We start from the raw sequence: 20,465 nt of genomic DNA on the forward strand, positions 1-20,465 counted from the left end.
GAGCGCTAGCAAAAAAAAGCGACATGTGTGACATTGGCATGGAAAACGTCAGTTGACATATGTAAGATACAAATTTTACGTATGCCAGTTTTTTCACCTTCCTTAGTTTTCAAAAAATTAAAAGCGGCAAAATACAGCGACAGAGATGACAAGGCAACTGCTTATAATAAGGTATTTGACTGTTTTCTGAGAACTGGTTTAAATGCCGTTTTATGCTCCTAACATTTTCCTCTTCCTCTTGAATTTCAGTATTCTTCTATAAAAATTGAAATGAAATTCAAATTATCTGAAAGCCCGCTAAAAGGCACTATTCGGATCACCTGATACCTGTAACATCACTGGGTAGCTCGCTGTTCCTACTGTCATAATACTATTATGATGGTGTGTAGTACAATACTATAGAAATACAATTGTAAAAACTAGTGAAAAGTTGTTTATGAGTGTTACAGAGAATGAAAATATGTATAAAATGTGGCTGCCCTACACCAGCAAATTGCCATCAAGTCGACACACAAGTTACGAACTTAATCAAACATGTGTTGCACTGTGAAGTTAACATTAGTTTACCTCCAAGATACGATCTGCAACTGTTACAAAGAAGTATAGCGTCATTCTACGAAATTTAACTTCCAGTGAAAATTGTCATTTCACCCAACTACTGCTCAGCTGTTGGGTATCTCAGTTGTTAGAGCCATAAACCATCGATTTTAACGAGTTGATGTCCATAGATCGCTGGTTCTAATCTAACCCGACAGACTGTTTGAACTTATTTGTAAAATGACTCTACAGTCCTCTCACATGATAACCAAATCACAATCACGAAACTTCATCTCACTCATCAAAAACTGAATGTTATTGTATTTTCCTTGCTGTTTACATGAGCTTGCATTTGCAATCGCTGTTCACTTTTGTTATGCAAAAAATATATTTTCTAGTTAATGTGACCTTACACTTTTTACTTCATGAGAAACACTGTTTTTTATCTTCGTACTCTCCAGATAGGGTTCTTATTATTTAACTTTTGCAGTTTCATCATCTTCCGTAAAGATGAAGTAAGGCTGCTTCAGACGCCAACGTTAGTTTACATTCACAAATATCGCAGCCCTTACGTTTGTGCCATTGCATGCTGTATACTTCATATATCTCTCCATATAATCTCATTGTTCCACATCTCGTAGTAATTGGGTGTATGGTGATAACTTCACAATTATCAATGTTTTCAAAAAAAAGTACTGTTTGTTCATGAAGTAAATGCATCCTCTGCTGTCCATTTCTCAGATTAATACTAATGTGAAGCTATGTTTACTACATCCCACAATCGAAATAACTCATACAATCTTTTCTTGCTAGCAGTATTTACGTATTTCGTATAAACTTGTAAAAACACATGATCTCATTCTTTGCATTCGGATGTGTTATCCGTTGCACCGCTGAATGCGTGTTAGAAACAAGTTCCCTGCTGAGTGTCTTCTAAAGAGGAAATCAGCACTAAGTTTTGCCAAGAAAAATTTTATTGTGCTTTGGGTCATAGTTCATGACTGAAAGCCGTTAATCTAGCTATAATATATGGACCCATTTGCAAAGGTTCTACAATCCCTTAGTTCTGAGCGAGTTTAATGATGCTGCAGAATGTCCGTCATTGCATATATCTCAATTCTAAATGTGAGGAGCATGAATACATCAACTTTCGCAAGGCTTCCACTGTCAGTGTTAACAAAATTCTTTTCTATTGTTACTTAAAAGTTGTAATTGGATTTTTCATCAATAAATAGCTAAACTATTTGCAGTAAAAGTATGTAATAACTTCGTAACTTCGGATACACATTTATAACACACATATAGTTTTCTCTTACTTCTGTGTCACCACAGTATCAGCCAATAACAGAGCGTTACAGATCACACCACCAGATCTTGGTATTTAATGATTTTAAGCTTTAATTACATAAAGATAACAGATATTTCGTGAGAACATTGACTGTAAATGCTATTTAAAAGTGACAATCAATCAGAATAACATCAATCCGAACCATATTTCAACAGAGGGAAATAATCTGTTCTTTAGCAGAGAAACGGTACATAACAAAAAAATCATTGCGCACTATATGCCATAAGGAGCGAAGCTATGTAACAAATTCTTTTCGATCTGGTGCCAAGAGATTGCTAACATACTTTCACTCAGTACTGTCCTATGCCATAACCCAAGTTGTGACACCATAACAAAAAATGTTGTTCTAGTGAAGAGTGCAGCCAGAATATTGTGTTAACTTGATAAAGCTAGATATTGGAACAGTGCCTTCAGGAACATAATTATTAGTACACTTCTTTTACTTTCTAATATATGTTGTTCGTAATAAGACTGATTTAGAGGTGAACTGTAGAATCACTAACACAGTACTACGAGTCTTCCAGATATACTATGAATCCCTGTCTAGAGTTCAGAATGGAATTTTATATTCTAGTGCAAAAGTTGTTGATAGACTTCAGACAAGGAACTGAAAATTTTGACTTACAATCAAACTGAACTATAGATCATTGGCCACATATATAACTTCTAAGAATATATTGCGTCTGAAACTATAAAAAAATGATCTGTATCATGTCAGAAATGAGGTTCTATACTTTATTTGCTTTCATGAAAGCATCTCTCAGGACAGGGTAAAGAGCTCACGTTTGTTGGGTAAGATTTCACTCAAAAGCTTGTTTCGAAATTACAGTAGCAAATGCTATAACCATATAGCTCCTATTGCCAGGACTCCTAAAGCCAGAGAAATTTCTCTCCTCATAAAAGTTTTTTTCCATATTATACAAGCAGGTACGACGATCAAAAGATAATTATACATTTTTAAATCCATCCTCATGAAAGAAGGTTGTATACATGGAAGAATCCTGGAGATACTAAAAGGTATCAGATAGATTATATAATAGTAAGACAGAGATTTAGGAACCAGATTTTAAATTGTGGTACATTTCCAGGGGCAGATGTGGACTCTGATCACAATCTATTGGTTATGACCTGTAGATTAAAACTGAAGAAACTGCAAAAAGGTGGGACTTTAAGGAGATGGGACCTGCATAAACTGAAAGAACCAGAGGTTGTACAGGGTTTCAGAGAGAGCATAAGGAAACAACTGTCAGGAATGGGGGAAATAAATATAGTAGAAGAAGAATGGGTAGCTTTGAGGGATGAAGTAGTGAAGGCAGCAGAGGACAAAGTAGGTTAAAAGACGAGGGCTGCTAGAAATCCTTGGGTAGGAGAAGAAATATTGAATTTAATTGATGAAAGGAGAATATATAAAAATGCAATAAATGAAGCAGGCAAAAAGGAATACAAACGTCTCAAAAATGAGATCGACAGGAAGTGCAAAATGGCTAAGCAGGGATGGCTAGAGGACAAATGTGACGATGTAGAAGCTTATCTCACTAGGGGTAAGAAAGATACTGCCTACAGGAAAATTAAAGAGACCTTTGAAGATAAGAGAACCACTTGTATGAACATCAAGAGCTCAGATGGAAACCCAGTTCTAAGCAAAGAAGGGAAAGCAGAAAGGTGGAAGGAATATATAGAGGGTCTATACAAGGGTGATGTACTTGAGGACAATATTATGGAAATAGAAGAGGATGTAGATGGAGATGAAATGGGAGATGCGATACTGCGTGAAGAGCTTGACAGAGCACTGAAAGACCTGAGTCGAAACAAGGCCCCTGGAGTAGACAACATTCCATTGGAACTACTGACGGCCTTGGGAGAGCCAGTCCTGACAAAACTCTACCATCTGGTGAGCAAGATGTATGAGACAGGCGAAATACCCTCAGACTTCAAGAAGAATATAATAATTCCAATCCCAAAGAAAGCAGGTGTTGACAGATGTGAAAATTACCGAACTATCAGTTTAATTAGTCACAGCTGCAAAATACTAACGCGAATTCTTTACAGACGAATGGACAAGCTAATAGAAGCCAACCTTGGGGAAGATCACTTTGGATTTCGTAGAAATACTGGAAAACGTGAGGCAATACTGACCTTACGACTCACATTAGTAGAAAGATTAAGGAAAGGCAAACCTACATTTCTAGCATTTGTAGACTTAGAGAAAGTTTTTGACAATGTAGATTGGAATACTCTCTTTCAAATTTTGAAGGTGGCAGTGGTAAAGTACAGAGAGCGAAAGGCTATTTACAATTTGTACAGAAACCAGATGGCAGTTATAAGAGTCGAGGGACATGAAAGGGAAGCAGTGGTTGGGAAGGGAGTGAGACAGGGTTGTAGTCTCTCCCCAATGTTATTCAATCTGTATATTGAGCAAGCAGTAAAGGAAACAAAAGAAAAATTCGGAGTAGGTATTAAAATCCATGGAGAAGAAATAAAAACTTTGAGGTTCGCCAATGACATTGTAATTCTGCCAGAGACAGCAAAGGACTTGGAAGAGCAGTTGAAAGGAATGGACAGCGTCTTGAGAGGAGGATATAAGATGAACATCAACAAAAGCAAAACGAGGATAATGTAATGTAGTCGAATTAAGTCAGGTGATGCTGAGGGAATTACACTCCTGGATATTGAAATAAGAACACCGTGAATTCATTGTCCCAGGAAGGGGAAACTTTATTGACACATTCCTAGGGTCAGATACATCACATGATCACACTGACAGAACCACAGGCACATAGACACAGGCAACAGAGCATGCACAATGTCGGCACTAGTACAGTGTATATCCACCTTTCGCAGCAATGCAGGCTGCTATTCTCCCATGGAGACGATCGTAAAGAAGCTGGATGTAGTCCTGTGGAACGGCTTGCCATGCCATTTCCACCTGGCGCCTCAGTTGGACCAGCGTTCGTGCTGGACGTGCAGACCGCGTGAGAACGACGCTTCATCCAGTTCCAAACATGCTCAATGGGGGACAGATCCGGAGATCTTGCTGGCCAGGGTAGTTGACTTACACCTTCTAGAGCACGTTGGATGGCACGGGATACATGTGGACGTGCATTGTCCTGTTGGAACAGCAAGTTCCCTTGCCGGTCTAGGAATGGTAGAACGATGGGTTCGATGACGGTTTGGATGTACCGTGCACTATTCAGCGTCCCCTCGACGATCACCAGACGTGTACGGCCAGTGTAGGAGATCGCTCCCCACACCATGATGCCGGGTGTTGGCCCTGTGTGCCTTGGTCGTATGCAGTCCTGATTGTGGCGCTCACCTGCACGGCGCCAAACACGCATACGACCATCATTGGCACCAAGGCAGAAGCGACTCCCATCGCTGAAGACGACACGTCTCCATTCGTCCCTCCATTCACGCCTGTCGCGACACCACTGGAGGCGGGCTGCACGATGTTGGGGCGTGAGCGGAAGACGGCCTAACGGTGTGCGGGACCGTAGCCCAGCTTCATGGAGACGGTTGCGAATGGTCCTCGCCGATATCCCAGGAGCAACAGTGTCCCTAATTTGCTGGGAAGTGGCGGTGCGGTCCCCTACGGCACTGCGTAGGATCCTACGCTCTTGGCGTGCATCCGTGCGTCGCTGCGGTCCGGTCCCAGGTCGACGGGCACGTGCACCTTCCGCCGACCACTGGCGACAACATCGATGTACTGTGGAGACCTCACGTCCCACGTGTTGAGCAATTCGGCGGTACGTCCACCCGGCCTCCGCATGCCCACTATACGCTCTCGCTCAAAGTCCGTCAACTCCACATACGGTTCACGTCCACGCTGTCGCGGCATGCTACCAGTGTTAAAGACTGCGATGGAGCTCCGTATGCTACGGCAAACTGGCTGACCCTGACGGCGGCGGTGTACAAATGCTGCGCAGCTAGCGCCACTCGACGGCCAACAACGCGGTTCCTGGTGTGTCCGCTGTGCCGTGCGTGTGATCATTGCTTGTACAGCCCTCTCGCAGTGTCCGGAGCAAGTATGGTGGGTCTGACACACCGGTGTCAATGTGTTCTTTTTTCCATTTCCAGGAGTGTAGATTAGGAAATGAGACACTTAAAGTAGTAAAAGTGTTTTGCTATTTGGGGAGCAAAATAACTGATTATGGTCGAAGTACAGAATATATAAAATGCAGACTGGCAATGGCAAGGAAAGCATTTCTGAAGAAGAGAAATTTGTTAACATCGAGTATAGATTTAAGTGTCAGGTAGTCTTTTCTGAAAGTATTTGTATGGAGTGTAGCCATGTATGGAAGTGAAACATGGACGATAAATAGTTTGGGCAAGAAGAGAATAGAAGCTTTCGAAATGTGGTACTACAGAAGAATGGTGAAGATTAGATGGGTAGATCACATAAGTAATGAGGAAGTATTGAATAGGATTGGGGAGAAGAGAAGTTTGTGGCACAACTTGACCAGAAGAAGGGATCGGTTGGTAGGACATGTTCTGAGGCATCAAGGGATCACGAATTTAGTATTGGAGGGCAGTATGGAGGGTAAAAATCATAGAGGGAGACCAAGAGATGAATACACTACGCAGATTCATAAGGATGTGGGTTGCAGTAGGTACTGGGAGATGAAGAAGCTTGCACAGGATAGAGTAGCATGGAGAGCTGCATCAAACCAGTCTCAGGACTGAAGACCACAACAACAACAACAAATCCATCCTGAAGTAATTACGCCAATAGTCGAGTTCGCCCTCAACTCGTGAAGAAAATGTACATGTGTAAATTACCTTTCAGCGGCCATTGTATATACCGTTTTGATCTCTCTTCCTCTGTCTGGCATTATATTTTTTACAATATGAGTTGTGAAAACAGATCACAATAGAATTCCTCCATATCTGAATAAATGATATATACTTTGAGATTACTGAAAGAGAGTTACATCGTTTGTACACTTACAGTTGGCAGGAACAATACTTTTCCCATAGTAAAACACGACATGTGACATAGTTCACAAAAGTTAGCACATTCACTTGAAACCATGCAGGTAAAAAAAGGAAGGGATTGTCCTTGTGTCTGTCCTAAATAGCACCTGTTGCTTTGAATGTGCGAGGATGAAGTTGTTTCATCAAAAATGCCAGCTTGCGTCCTGTGATAATCGATAGGTTGTAAGTTTAATGGAGTTACATTTCATTTGTAAGTGGCGCCATTCAAGCACTATCTTCTTTCGCATACATAAATTATGATTTCACTGTTTACTGTCATCCTTTCCTGTGTTTTGATTGCCTTCCAAACCGCAAATGCTCTGACATCTAAGCCACGCTGTAACGACAGTCTCGTCCATGCTCATCACATGGCTACATAACTGTGCTGATTGTTGGTGCAGCATCATATGGCCTAAATTCCTCCCGCCAATAACTGTCCATTTTTCACATTTGCTCTCTCACTAAAAAAGATCCTGGCTACAACAGCCGAAGAAAGCAGTCAAGTGTGTGTGGGTTTTCTGTGTATGTTTGTACGAATGTGTGGGTGGGAGGGGGGGGTGGGGTGCTTCCTTTTTGAAGAAGGCTTTAAACGAAGCTTAAAGCTTAGTGAATACGAACCTGTCTGCTTCACAGTATAGTTATTCCCTCACGAAGTTTGTTGTAAATAATCCACTGCATTTCAACAGGAGCAATGATGTATGTAGTTACAATACTAGAAGAAAAAAAGACATTCATTACGCCATATCGAGGTTGTCTGTAGCACCTACACGGGTTCATAATGCTACAGCCAAAAGTTTTGATCACTTACCCAGTAATATAAAATTCCTAACAGGGAGCAAAGCAAAATCTCAAACTAAACTGAAAATGTTTCTCTTTTGCAACTATCCCTATCCCACAAAAGACAATCTATACTGTAATATGTAAATGATGATGAATAGGGATTACTAACATCTTTAATTTAAAAACAAAAAACCTAATAATTGATCAGCATTGAGGCATACTCATAAAATATATTAATATAAAAGATTCATTCCATATCATTACGAATTATCTAGTAAATAATACATGAGACATAAAACTAACTAACTAATATACAATTCGTATACGACAAAGCATAGTATAGGCTCATATACTTTGAAAACATCAAAATGAAATTCAAATTTACAATGAAGCAGATGGTGAAAGGAGATATACATTCCATTTGTGATATGTTTGGTTATTCCTGAAAAACTACAGAGTTACTGGCGAGAAATATTCTTCGAAAAGAAACAAATATAGATGGGCTACTGTTGGAAATGTAAACTTATATGTTACACAGGTTAAGTATTCATTACTAAGAAAAGGACTTACAAACATGTTAGAACAAAATACCCATTTTACGGGGTCTAAGTGTTTGAGACCATTCCTTTAATCACATTTATAGTATTACACGACGTAGGGACATGTTTAAAAACGTTATATCTTTTTATCCTGTAAATTGTTATTGTTAGTCACACACTGAATGACGTATTAGGTGAGATTTCAAAGTGAGTAGATGTGTGAACTACCATGTATCTAATGTGGTGACATTCTAATAAAACGAGATCTTTATTCTGCATGGAGGTGTACCTTATGCAGTTCTGTTTCTTTAACATTTCAGTAATTGTTCACTTTGTTGACAAGCACAAGATACAATAGCATGCCTTGCTTCTTTTCTCATCAAGCACATTCATGGGTTGGCAAAGAAAACGTAGATAAGTTTCTTGTAAACATGAACATTAAAAATGTCTTGCATGGGAGCTGAGAACTGAAAAGGTATTGAACAAGGAGCAGTACCAGTAAACAAACAAGCTTTGCTTTTGGAGATGTTTTGGAGTTTCAGCTTCATTTCCTATCGATAGAAAAACAGTAAAGGATGAATTAAATGGATTATGAAAGGACACTTTACACATCACTTCCTTGTCTTCTTGGTTATACGAAATGTATCAACAAGTTACATTAACGAGGCCAAGTGTGTCATGCAACTAGAGCAAACGTGCAGTCAAAAACAGGAAAACGCTCGATGTTACCTTCTTGACACTGTGTTATTCATATAAGCCCTACAATAATTAGCAATAAAACACGAAAGAAATAATGAAGGAGAAGCAAACGTAAACAGTAGTCTACTAATTTTCCAGGTTATTTAAGATGATGGTAGGGCCCATTCACTCTGGCTTGAAAGCAACGCACAGCATAAGTCTAAGGCGCCATCTCCCTTCGTTTTTACCTTGTGCCATGTACAGTACTACAGGTTTAGGTTGGCACTATCTGCCGAGGTTGGTCATGCTTCTTCTCGGCGGTGAGGTGACCTCTCGTGATGTCATGGGACATTAGAAGGAGGAGGAGTCCTGGCGGTGGTGCTAGGAGGAAGTAAGTGGCAAATGTAGCGGAGTGCTGGAGTTTCTTGTGGACGAGCAATCGGACATCCCAGAATGTCAGACATGAGTATAACCCGCCTGCGGGACGTCAATATTGATTCTGGATGACGCAGTGTCACTGACCAGTGTTCCCACCTGGTCTCTAATTTGTTCATTTGTCTGCAGCATGCCGCTTATGGATGGCTCATTTGTTTCTTGTGGGACTTGAATTATGTATACCTTAGGAGACGGGGTTTGAGGGTGCTTAGTAAAGAAGAAGAATAATGTTCTATGTGCCTTGTTGAATGATCAGGTCGTGTGTGGATAGTGATGCTAACTGGTATTCACAAACTAGCTTCGTCCCCTGTCACTATTTATAGAAGCGCCTGTATTTATGCACTGTGCATCACCGGTATCTAATACTGCCCTGTTGCAAGTGTGACCTGGGATGTTGCTGTTGTCTGTTTTTTTTTTTAATTTTTTTACTGAATGGGCTGATACAATCCACATTCGAAGATTGGATGAAAGGGGAGCGCCGCCAGGGATCCAAACCTACAAAAAGAAAATGGAAGACGAAAGCCAGCCAGGCAGATATGTGGGGGGAGGCTTTGGTTGTGTCGCTCCTTGCTCAGATTCCTCAGTTGTCCGCGTTATCAAGGAGTTCCAGGACACGAACAGAGGTATTAGGGATACTAAGGAGAGGATGCAGGAGGGAGAGACGGATAACCCCTACACCTTGGTTGATGGGGTAGTGTGTTCTAGCACACGGGCTAAGGTCATACCCAAAATAGACGTGCCTAAAGAACTAGTCCCACTTTTGATCAAATATTTCCATGAGTCACCAGTGGGAATCACCTAGGTGTGTATAAACCTAGGAAGAAGATCCATGATTGATTCATTTGGGTGGGGATGGATAAGGAAACATGGATAAGGGTGGGTAGTGGCCAAGTGGAGTGGCTTTACAGTTGAGGCGCCATACACGGACTGTGCGTGCCCTCCTCCCAGAGGATCGAGTCCTCTCTCGGGCATGGGTGTGTGTGTTGTTATTAGTGTAAGTTAGTTTAAGTAGTGTGTAAGTCTAGAGACCAATGACGTCAGTAGTTTGGTCCCTTAGTAAAACACACAACTATTTTGGTGGGTAGTTTCAAGTGTGCGCCATGAGAAAACGTAGCCATAGTAGCAGGATTAGCTATGTGGTCTCGAAACCGATAGATAGACGTTTTCAAAGTATGTATGTCCATTTGGCTTGCCTCCTGCGTAGATCTAGAACAGGGAATAAGTATATATTGGTATGTGTGGATGACCTTAAGAGATTTGTCTGGTTATTAACCATTCAGGGAGCAGCTGCAGAGATGGTCATCAAGAAGTAACAAGGTATGTACTGAAGTGCCAAAGAAATTGGTACAGCCACGTGTATTCAAATACAAAGATGCATTAACAGACAAAATACGGCCTGCAGTCGCAACATCTATGTAAGACAACATGTGTCTGGCGCGGTTGTTAGGTCGGTTACTGCTGCTGCAATGGTAGGTTATCAAGATTTAAGTGAGTGTAAACTTGGTATTATAGATGGCACACGAGCGATGGGACACAGTATCTTCCAGGTAGCGATGAAATGGGGTGTTTCACGCACGGCAATTTCACGACTGTACCGTAAATATCAGGAATCCGGTAAAACTTCAAATCTCCGACATTGTTGTTCCCCCAAAAAGATTCTGCAAGAACGGGACCAACGTCGACTGAAGAGAGCCGTCCAACGTGACAGAAGTGCAACCCTTCCGAAAATTGCTGCAGATTTCAAGGCTGGACAGTCAACAATTGTAAGCGTATGAACCATTCAATGAAACTTCATCGATGTGGGCTTTTGGAGTCGAAGGGCCAGTCGTGTTCCCTTGATGACTGCATAACACAAATATTTACACCTCGCCTGGGCCTGTCAACACAGACATTGGGCTGTTGATGGCCGGAAACATGTTGCCTGGTCGGACGGGTATCGTTTCAAATAGTATCAAGTAAATGGACATATACGGGTATGGAGACAACCTCATAAATCCATGGTCCCTGCATGTCAGCAGGGGATTTTTCAAGCTGGTGAAGACTCTGTAATGGTGTGGGGCCTGTGCAGTTTGAGTGGCATGGGACCCCTGATACGTCTAGATACATCTCTGGCACTTGACATGTACCTATGTATCCTGTCTGCTCACCTGCATTCATGTCCATTGTGCATTCCAACGGACTAGGGCAATTCCAACAGGACAATGCGACACCCCATACATCCAGAATTGCTCCGGAGTGGCTCCAGGAACACTCTTCTGAGTTTAAACATTCAGCTTGCAACCAAACACCTCAGATATGAACATTATTGAGCATATCTGGGATGCCTTGCAACCCGCTGTTCAAAAGAGATAACCACCCACTCTCACTCTTGCGGGCTTATGGACAGCCCTGTAGGGCTCATGGTGTCAATTTCCTTCAGCACTGCTTCAGACATTAGTCGAATCCATGCCACGTTGTGTTGCACCACTTCTGCATGCTCCCGGGAGCCCTACATGATATTAGGCAGGTGTACCAGTTTCTTTGGTTCTTCAGATTATTTGGGATCTTTGGGCCACTCCAAATCCTGGTTACGGGTAAGGCGACAGCCTTTACTGGATATCAGTTTAGATGGATCGTCCTTGTGTTGGGTATTTGCCACATAACCATGACCCCCTATTATCCTAATCCCTCCAATGCTGAGAGGCTGAATAAGAATCTCAAAGCTGCCTTAATCATGTACCATAGTGCAGATCAAGGGAAATGGGATCGCTCACTGCCCTGGCTGTTGATGGCATTTAACACCTACTGCCATGAGAACCATGAGTTCACACCTACTGTGTTGCTTCTGGAATACCGGTTAGCCACTTCACTGTGTAGTTTATGGTCCATTGAGGACTCGTTACCTGAAGGGAAGGATGGTCAGCAGGTAGCTATGCAGTGTAGGCGTGACACGAGGTATAACCAGGAGTAGCATGGAAATCAAGCCAGGCAATACAATACGGGATGGTGGCCCAGCTCCGATAAGGTCAGGGACATAGGCTGGGCCAGAACTTTTCAAGGGTTGTGTAAGCCATCAGACAAGATTGCAACGAAATTGTTACCCTGATTTAAGGGTTGTTTTGAGATCCAGGAGCTCCTGACATCAGTTACCATCCATCCAAGGAATTAGGAAACAGACCCAATTTGTCTCAGATAAAGCTGGGTCCTCGGGATTAAAAGATGACTTCCTTCGCTTCTTTGGCGGGTCGCCGTATCGTGGGAGTGGGAAGGGGGGCGTTTTCTTTCATGTACAGCAATATGGGTTTAGTATGGCACTAGCCACGTTAGGTTGGTCATGCATCCTCTCGGTGCCGAGGCGACCCATCATGGGTTCACAGGACATTAGTGAGAGGAGGAGTTCTAGCGGTGGCGCAAAGAGGAAGCCAACAGCAGAGGGAGCAGAGTGCTGGAGTTATGTTGTGGACGAGCAAGAAGCGTACTGGAGTGTTTGACATGAGTATAATGAGTATAACTAGGTGGCTGGACGTGAAGATTGCTTCTGGATAATGCAGTGTCACTAAGATATTGTGTTTGGCCGATATTACTGCCAAGTGTGAATTTTGTTCATTCACCTGCAGTGAGCTGCTTAAGGATGATTGATTTGTTTCTTGTGGGACTTGAATTATGTACACCATAGGAGAAGGGTTTTGAGGGCACTTATTGACGAAGAAGAATTATGTTCTGTGTGCCTTGTTGTATGAGCAGGTCGTGTGTGGACGGTGATGCTAGTATCCCCAAACTAGCTATGTCCCCTGTCGCTGTTTATTGAAGTGCCTGTCTTTATGCATCGTGCGTCACTGGTGTCTAATACTGCCTTGTTGCGGTTATAGGTAGAGGTCTGCGCGGATGCGGGTATCCGAGAATATATCCGCGGTATTTGTTACTTGGCGGATAAAATCGCGACCGGCGCGGATATCCGCGGGTCATGTGCGGATAATGAGCAAGGCATCTGTCCAGTACGTATGTTGCAATGTTAGTTGAAAATTTCAAGTCTGTTGACATTCTTGGAATCTTGCAGGGCCCGGGTAGAGCGGATATCTGTTGTCCTCAGACCCTGGCTACGACCGACGTAGCTGTACCCAAGAGACGTACGCCTAATCCGTTTCCGCGACCGTGTCGTTTGTGTGGCCTGTGAAGTGCTCTCTGGGTGGCAAACCTGCCCACTGTCTACCAGACAGGTGCCCATTGCAATTTTCCGCTGACTTCAGTTAGCGCTTTGTAGTGACCGAGTGACAACGTGCATCGTAGCAAATATCAGTGAGAGTTCTTTCTTCAAATGAATACTACACTCCTGGAAATGGAAAAAAGAACACATTGACACCGGTGTGTAAGACCCACCATACTTGCTCCGGACACTGCGAGAGGGCTGTACAAGCAATGATCACACGCACGGCACAGCGGACACACCAGGAACCGCGGTGTTGGCCGTCGAATGGCGCTAGCTGCGCAGCATTTGTGCACCGCCGCCGTCAGTGTCAGCCAGTTTGCCGTGCCATACGGAGCTCCATCGCAGTCTTTAACACTGGTAGCATGCCGCGACAGCGTGGACGTGAACCGTATGTGCAGTTGACGGACTTTGGGCGAGAGCGTATAGTGGGCATGCGGGAGGCCGGGTGGACGTACCGCCAAATTGCTCAACACGTGGGGCGTGAGGTCTCCACAGTACATCGATGTTGTCGCCAGTGGTCGGCGGAAGGTGCACGTGCCCGTCGACCTGGGACCGGACCGCAGCGACGCACGGATACACGCCAAGACCGTAGGATCCTACGCAGTGCCGTAGGGGACCGCACCACCACTTCCCAGCAAATTAGGGACACTGTTGCTCCTGGGGTATCTGCGAGGACCATTCGCAACCGTCTCCATGAAGCTGGGCTACGGTCCCGCACACCGTTAGGCCGTCTTCCGCTCACGCCCCAACATCGTGCAGCCCGCCTCCAGTGGTTTCGCGACAGGCGTGAATGGAGGGACGAATGGAGACGTGTCGTCTTCAGCGATGAGAGTCGCTTCTGCCTTGGTGCCAATGATGGTCGTATGCGTGTTTGGCGCCGTGCAGGTGAGCTCCACAATCAGGACTGCATACGACCGAGGCACACAGGGCCAACACCCGGCATCATGGTGTGGGGAGCGATCTCCTACACTGGCCGTACACCTCTGGTGATCGTCGAGGGGACACTGAATAGTGCACGGTACATCCAAACCGTCATCAAACCCATCGTTCTACCATTCCTAGACCGGCAAGGGAACTTGCTGTTCCAACAGGACAATGCACGTCCGCATGTATCCCGTGCCACCCAACGTGCTCTAGAAGGTGTAAGTCAACTACCCTGGCAAGCAAGATCTCCGGATCTGTCCCTCATTGAGCATATTTGGGACTGGATGAAGCGTCGTCTCACGCGGTCTGCACGTCCAGCACGAATGCTGGTCCAACTGAGGCGCCAGGTGGAAATGGCATGGCAAGCCGTTCCACAGGACTACATCCAGCATCTCTACGATCGTCTCCATGGGAGAATAGCAGCCTGCATTGCTGCGAAAGGTGGATATACACTGTACTAGTGCCGACATTGTGCATGCTCTGTTGCCTGTGTCTATGTGCCTGTGGTTCTGTCAGTGTGATCATGTGATGTATCTGACCCCAGGAATGTGTCAATAAAGTTTCCCCTTCCTGGGACAATGAATTCACGGTGTTCTTATTTCAATTTCCAGGAGTGTATATCGATGGATACAATTTCGTGTAAGGTGGAAAAAGGTGATTTTACATTAGTGAAGGAAAACAAATTGAAATGGCCAATTTGGAAAAAAAAATTCGGATACGTATTTGATGGCAACGAAAAGATAAAAGATATAGTGGCTTGTTTTGTATGTAAAAAAGTATATTCCTACACTGGACACAAAACTGGAACTTCAAATTTGCTAAAACATTCGTGAGAGGCTGGACAAAGTAGAATAATTACTTATTTAAATACCAAGAGAGAAGTGAAAGTTCCTGAAGTTGCGCCAAATTTGAAGACAGCCGCGACAGAAAAACTTATCAATCTTGTCAGCAAAGACATTTTACCATTCGAAGTTGCGTGTGGATCTGGGTTTCTCGAGACGGCACAGTTTCTTGTTGATGTGGGGGCCAAGTACGGTACAGTGAGTGCTAAAGAACTGCTACCTCATCCAACCACAATATCCATAAATTTGAAGGAAACGGCCGATCGTCTGCGTGAAACTGTGTCCGCAGAAGTGAAGAATAAATCAGAGATATAGGTGGAGCACTAACTGTCGATTTATGAACTGATTCGAACCGTAAAATAAACTATATGGGGCTGACTGCACATTATGTTGATTATGAAGAAGTGAAACTCGAGGATCGAGTGTTGTGCACCAGAAATTTTGAGAGTCAGATTAAAAAAAATTAATTTATTAAGATACTACGGTCATTCCATTTGTTCAGTGCTGTGAATAACATCGTGTTCGTTACGGATCGAGGTCCAAATTTTGTGGCAGCACTTCGCCAATACAAGAGGCTCTCGTGCTCAGCGCACATTCTAAATACTGGAGCACACGACTCGAGGAGACGCGAAAGATGAGAAGAGTGACGTGCAGCGACTGCTAAAATTCCTGTCGAGCTATCATAACTTTCTTTAAAAGATCTGGTCTTCAGAATCGCCTTCAGAAGTCATTGAAAGGAGATATAGACACACGATGGAACAGTAAATCGGATATGTTTGAGTCTGTTAATTCACAAAGGTTTAAAGTTCTGTCAACTTTGTCAGAGAAAAATCAAGATAATTTAATTGATTCTATAGACAATAGGATGTTGGAAGATATAATAACCTTTCTGGCACCATTTAAAATAGCTTCTTGTGATCTTGGAGCCTCCAAAACCCCTAACCTTTATTTATGTGTGTTGTGTAAGTTACAACTTCTCTCCTGATGGCGACAGCCCATATCTGATACATTTAAAGAGTACAGCCAAATCTACTTTAATCAGCAAATGGGACATAACAGTAACCCATAAACTTGCAACGTTTTTGAATCCAAAATATAAAAACCTAAAATTTCTTAGCAGTGCCAAAAAAGATGAAGTTGTAAAGGAAGCGAAAAATTATGTTACGTGTCCACAGTTAAAAGATAAGGAGGAAACAACATCTGGAATTCCTGCAAAAAAAAGTCTGACATACTTTTTAATTAATTTGAAGATTCCTCAGAAGATGAATCGACGAGAGATCTTGACTTTGCGTCACATGAAATTCTCAGATATACGAACGATAAAGTCCAATTTTCGGAAGGCATCGACCTGATAGCTCGGGTGGCATGGACGTGAAAACGTCTATCCACGTCTTTCCAAGCTTTCATACTTCGTTCACTGCATTCCAGCGTCCAGCACGCCATCTGAGAGAAGCTTCTCTACTGCAGGACAAATAATGCAGGACCGACACACTTTTTTGAAGCCACAGACGATTGATGACATCATGTTCCTGCATAGTAATCTTACAAAGTAAAAAGGTACTTGTACAGCTTCTCTTACTGCACTGTATTTTTTGGACTTATCTGAATTAGTTACAATTTTCATCTGATTCTTTCTTTTACATAATTTGAATCAGAAGCAAGCAGAAGATGAAAATATTTAATCTGAAGGCTGTGAGTTTTTATTGTAATATTTATAGTAAAGAATTTACTCGATATATTGTTGGTATTTTTACTATTCCCAACAAGAACATTTAAGTAGCATTAGGTAAAAGAAGGACATATTTAACAAGCAATTTGTTTTGTTGTAATTTTCATATTAAAGAGCTCTTTGCAACAAGAACATTCAACAGTTAACACATCAATATTATTAAATCAGGTAATGATGACCTCATAAGTGCCTACCTACATTTTAGCGTACACTACAGTAACATTTGCAGTCCCCGAGCATTGTTGCTCTTTGTGAACAGTGAAACAGCTCGGCCGGAGCGGTGGCACAGCGGGCCTTGTAATTAATTACAAGTGGGACTTCAAACTAGGGCTCACGACCACCGACAAGATGTGACTACGATAGCCCGTGAAAGATTATTCTGATCACATTGAAAACTTACAAAATATTCAAATCACCCAAAATAATAATGTGTCTTTTAATTTACCAGCCAATTAGTAAAGATAAGGGCTGGAATTCGTAACAAAATTGAATATTTTAACTGTAATTCGGTACTGCTTAACAGGGAACAGAGCCTAACATTTGAAGTTATAGGACAGTGGTTTTTATATAGACATCTTGAAATCGTTTGCAGTTTCATTAACTCCGAAAAAAATTATTTTTTAACATTGAAAGTATTAACTGCGAAATCTACTGCAAATTTTGTCTTAGTAATTTAGACAAATGTTGAGGATGTTTTAAAGTTTGTTTAGTTGAGAATGAAACAGACATTTCATTTATGGCTAGGTCTTAATTCGATAAATCAGCCATAAGGTGATGTTCGAGATTTCAATAGTATTTTTAGCTAAAGCTAAATGGACTCCTAATTTCTATAACCACTGATTTTGTTGTCACTCTTCGGAAGACGAGTTATTTCTTCCAGACAACGTCAATTATTGCTGGCAGTTTAACTTTTTCACAGGTGCGCCAGCGTTCTGCAGTGTAGGCCTAATACTGTAAATATTTTCACCTGGAAATGACGAGGACTGAACGCGTAAGCTATAATATAATCATCAGCTGACATGAACGGCTTCAAAACTTGACACATCCAAGCAGTGACTACAAAAAAAAACTGTCGGTAAATGATGCAATGTGATAGTAACAGTTTAAAACCATCGTCATTTTCAGCTGCCTTAGCACAAGAGCAGCGAAATATAATTGTTTCTACACACGTATTTTCATCATTTAATACTATTACATTGAATTTTATTTTTTTAAATAGCGTTACCAATCTCACGAGATTCGAGCCGCTAATGTGTGAGCTCCGGAGCGCCAATGCTTTCCTGTTTGGAATGGTCTGATTTAGAGTGGGTATAGAGAATTTCCTGTGATTTAAGAAGGCAAAAGTAGTTAAGTTGTCCCAGAAATGGCACCCAAACAATAACTGTGTCATTACATACGATAACTCTAAGTACTGCTGTCTATTACTATTAATTACTCATTCAAAACTTAAATATATGCAGATGTGGATAAGGAACTTTCGGATGCAATGCAGATGCGGATTGCACTTTTCTTATCCACGCAGACCTCTAGTTATAGGCGATTGTGTTCGGCACCGTGCTTCTGCTACAGTTGCAGGTTCGAATCCTCCTCAGGCATGGATGTGTGTGATATCCTTAGGTTAGTTAGGTTTAAGTAGTTCTAAGTCTAGGGGATTCCGGAATAGTCCCCAATTCGGATCTCTGGGAGGGGACTGCCAAGGGGGAGGTTACCATGAGAAAAAGATAGAATAATCAACGAAAGGATAATGCTCTATGAAACTTCCTGGCAGATTAAAACTGTGTGCCCGACCGAGACTCGAACTCGGGACCTTTGCCTTTCGCGGGCAAGTGCTCTACCTTGCCCGCGAAAGGCAAAGGTCCCGAGTTCGAGTCTCGGTCGGGCACACAGTTTTAATCTGCCAGGAAGTTTCATATCAGCGCACACTCCGCTGCAGAGTGAAAATCTCATTCTGGAAATGCTCTATGAGTCGGGGCGTGGAATGTCAGAAGCTTGAACATGCTAGGAAAACTAGAAAACCTGAAAAGGGAAATTCAAAGGCTCAATCTAGATATAGTAGGGGTCAGTGAAGTGAAGTGGAGGGAAGACAAGGATTTCTGATCAGATGAGTATCGGGTAATATCAACAGCAGCAGAAAATGGTGTAACAGGTATAGGATTCGTTATGAATAGGAAGGTAGGGCAGAGGGTGTGTTACTGTGAACAGTTCAGTGACCGGGTTGTTCTAATCAGAATCGACAGCAGACCAACACCTCACCGATAGTTCAGGTATACATGCCGACGTCGCTAGCTGAAGATGAACAGATAGAGAAAGTGTATGAGGATATTGAAAGGGTAATGCAATACGTAAAGGGGGACGAAAATCTAATAGTCATGGGCGACTGGAATTCAGTTGTAGGGGAAGGAGTAGAAGGAAAGGTTACATGAAAATATGGCCTTGGGACAAGGAATGAAAGAGGAGAAAGACTAATTGAGTTCTGTAACAAGTTTCAGCTAGTAATAGCGAATACCCTGTTCAAGAATCACAAGAGGAGGAGGTATACTTGGAAAAGGCCGGGAGATACAGGAAGATTTCAATTAGATTACATCATGGTCAGACAGAGATTCCGAAATCAGATACTGGATTGTAAGGCGTATCCAGGAGCAGATATATACTCAGATCACAATATAGTAGTGATGAAGAGTAGGCTGAAGTTCAAGACATTAGTCAGGAAGAATCAATACGCTAAGAAGTGGGATACAGAAGTTCTAAGGAATGACGAGGTACGTTTGAAGTTCTCTAACGCTATAGATACAGCAATAAGGAATAGCGCGGTAGGCAACACAGTTGAAGAGGAATGGACGTCTCTAAAAAGGGCCATCACAGAAGTTGGGAAGGAAAACATAGGTACAAAGAAGGTAGCTGCGAAGAAACCATGGGTAACAGAAGAAATACTTCAGTTGATTGATGAAAGGAGAAAGTACAAACATGTTCCGGGAAAATCAGAAATACAGAAATACAAGTCGCTGAGGAATGAAATAAATAGGAAGTGCAGGGAAGCTAAGACGAAATGGCTGCAGGAAAAATGTGAAGACATCGAAAAGATATGATTGTCGGAAGGACAGACTCAGCATACAGGAAAGTCAAAACAACCTTTGGTGACATTAAAAGCAACGGTGGTAACATTAAGAGTGCAATGGGAATTCCACTGTTAAATGCAGAGGAGAGAGCAGATAGGTGGAAAGAATACATTGAAAGCCTCTATGAGGGTGAAGATTTGTCTGATGTGATAGAAGAAGAGATATGGGATCCAGTATTAGAATCGGAATTTAAAAGAGCTTTGGAGGACTTACGGTCAAATAAGGCAGAAGGGATAGATAACATTCCATCAGAATTTCTAAAATCATTAGGGGAAGTGGCAACAAAACGACTATTCACGTTGGTGTGTAGAATATATGAGTCTGGCGAAATACCATCTGACTTTCGGAAAAGCATCATCCACACAATTCCGAAGGCGGCG

Source organism: Schistocerca gregaria, chromosome 3, assembly GCF_023897955.1.
Source record: "Schistocerca gregaria isolate iqSchGreg1 chromosome 3, iqSchGreg1.2, whole genome shotgun sequence".
In the NCBI taxonomy this organism is placed as follows: Eukaryota; Metazoa; Arthropoda; class Insecta; order Orthoptera; family Acrididae; genus Schistocerca; species Schistocerca gregaria.